Genomic DNA, 2,630 nt, shown 5'->3' with positions numbered 1-2,630 from the left:
TTTTTCTCTGTGGGAGTTTTTAGAAGATTTTAGAAGTGACAGTGCCTGTTTTGGGATTCAGCAGTTTTGCTAAATGCAATTAAAATGTAGGGGTTTTTTTATAGTGATTTGAAAAATTGATGTGCATCTTAAAATCTCAGTGCTTAGAAGTTTATTTACCTATTATTGTTTCATTTAATCTGATGTTACAACAGAGCACTTCCATGATTTTTTTCATGTCTTTCTTCAAACACTAAGATCTATCTCAAATAACATCATGGTGTATACTACCAATTCTATTTATTCAATGTCATATCAAAGCATGCAGACCTCACCAACACACACTTTTTTGTTTTTTTCAGAAGAATGTAGTTTGATATTTATTTTAGTATAAAAGGTTTGTGCACAGTGTAACAAATACAGCTTTTACAAATCTGTTTTGAAAACGTGGTGGTTGTTTATTTGGGTTTCATACCCTCAAATACTTCATCCATCAGTTTTTTTACTTCTTTGTGTCTTATAACTGCTTGGCTCATACAGTCTTGAAGTTTAGTTCCAGTCAGTCCACTTCCACCTGGTTTGTGAAGACAACATAGCTTGCCTTCCTCGTCCATTACTACTGTTAAGGTTGCAGTTGCCAGATGTTCCTCCTTTTCAGTAGGGTCAACTGTAAGCAGAGTGTCATCAAACACAGCAAAGGAAATTGCAACCGATGAGTTCTAATACTCAAATAACTTCTCTTCTTTCAATGAACTTCTGCTACAGCAGTTTCTTCACTTATAGTAACTTCAGGCCACTGTACATTTTTTAAAGCTGCTAACAAAGCAAAGGTGCAAGCATCCAAAATGTTTCCATCATGGTTGAGGCAAATGAGATCACAGTATAGAACCCAAGCAAGCTTTCCTGGAGAGATACATAAGTCCTCTTTCTGAATTATCTGAATTTTCAATGATACCTGTAATGAACTGGCTGGCCACTTGGACCTCTTCTCCAGGAGGTCCAGACAGAAATCTCCAGGAACACAGAGGTGATAGATGCAAATTAGGAACAACATATCCTTTATCAGGGGCATCTGTTGGTGGTGCTCCAAATTCTACTTTAATTCCACAAATTACTGTAGTATTTCCCAGCTTCACTACAGAAGAACCATCTGCAGTACCAATTGAACCTACACTGACAGTTGTGGTTCTCAATTCACCAAGTTCTTTTCCATCAGGACGGCAGTTCACTTTCAAAAATCTCCTGTAATACTCCAGAGGTTCCACAGTTTTGAACCCAGATGCCATCTTCCACCCGCGGGTCCAACACACATATTTGAACAAAAATACACACTTTCTTTATTTTCTTTTTCTGTTCCTTCTCTCATTCCTTACAATTCTTTCATACACTGAGTTTGCTTCACCGTATTTTAAACTCTCCGTTAATTCTGCAATTTTATTCATGGCTTATTACACTGTATATAAAAAATTAGGAGGGTTAAAGTGTTAAAAAATTAACTGATACTTTCCCCTTTCTTTGAACCCTTTGGTCCTTTCCAGAAAATTCAGGGAAGAGATAACACATCAAAATGCAAAGTGAAAATAAGTAAAGTCTTAGCTTTCGGGTTTCAAGATCCTGCTCTTTGGGGAAAGTCAAAAGAACTGAAGGCATGGGCAAAATATTTGGAAAACTACCCGATAAGTAAAGAATCAAGATGTCCTCTTGCTCATTAGATAAAAATTCCTTGGGCTGGGGGCATGAAGAAAGTTGGAAAATAAACATTGAGAGTTTAGAATGGGTGGGTCCCCAAGAAAAGAAAAAGGCCCATGTCCCAGTGTCATTGGCTGACTCTAGGTGGGTGGGGAGAAGGATGCACGAGGGGAGGGAATGTGGGGCAACAATAATCTTTAGCAGAATTGCATCTAAGTCCCAAGGGGCTTACACAGAACCAAGGCTTCAGACAAGGGCCCTGAGGATCAGGGTCACGGCCAGGAGGAGAACCTCTGAGTTGTCTGGTGACCTGGGCTTCAGTGCCCAGTTCACAGAGACATCTTGAGTCCTACCTGCTGAACTCATTCAGGTCTGGTGGCTTTCTCTGTCTTCCTTCTTTCCCAAGAACCTCTTGGATCCCTGAGCAAAAGATTTCTAGGCCCGTGGTCCACTGGGATACAGGAGTCTCTGAGGGGCCCTTTGCCATCTTTTTGGCACAAGGGAACTATTCTGTCATGAGATGCAAAAAGCTCTCTGAACCAACTCAGGTCCACCTGCCTCAACTCACCTTGCAGCCTGCACTCTTCCAGCATCTCAGACTCCACATGGAGGGGGCAATGGTCTCTCCACACTGGATTCCCAACCCAGTCTAGGATTTCTGTTCTTTCCTCATTTGCAGCCTGACCAGATAGAGGAGGAAGCAGGGAGCTGGAGGTCTTTCTTAGCTTTCAAAGTATGATCCTCCCAGAAATGTACTCTCAGCATAGAGTACAATTGTGGTCCTAATTCATTAATTCATATATTTTCTATTACCTGAATTTTATTTTCCTGCTTCTTCCTGAGGACCAAGCTAAGACTTATTTGGTTTATTTATTTATTTAAGTTGTGGCATCCTTTCCTAGAGGTAGAAATTGTAGAAGGTGTTAATTAAATCAGGAAGGTCCAAAAGCCCCATGAAACTA

At 40.3% G+C, this 2,630-nt stretch overlaps 1 pseudogene; it reads right to left on the bottom strand.

Annotated features, from left to right (window-relative positions):
* Positions 1-364: 364 nt before the first annotated feature.
* Positions 365-1,265, bottom strand: LOC109548380 (exosome complex component RRP43 pseudogene; annotated as a pseudogene).
* Positions 1,266-2,630: the final 1,365 nt, after the last annotated feature.

The sequence above is a fragment of the Tursiops truncatus genome, chromosome 7 (genome assembly GCF_011762595.2).
Source record: "Tursiops truncatus isolate mTurTru1 chromosome 7, mTurTru1.mat.Y, whole genome shotgun sequence".
Taxonomy (NCBI): Eukaryota; Metazoa; Chordata; class Mammalia; order Artiodactyla; family Delphinidae; genus Tursiops; species Tursiops truncatus.
Note: the sequence above shows the minus strand (reverse complement) of the source record. Positions and strands in the feature narration are given on the sequence as shown.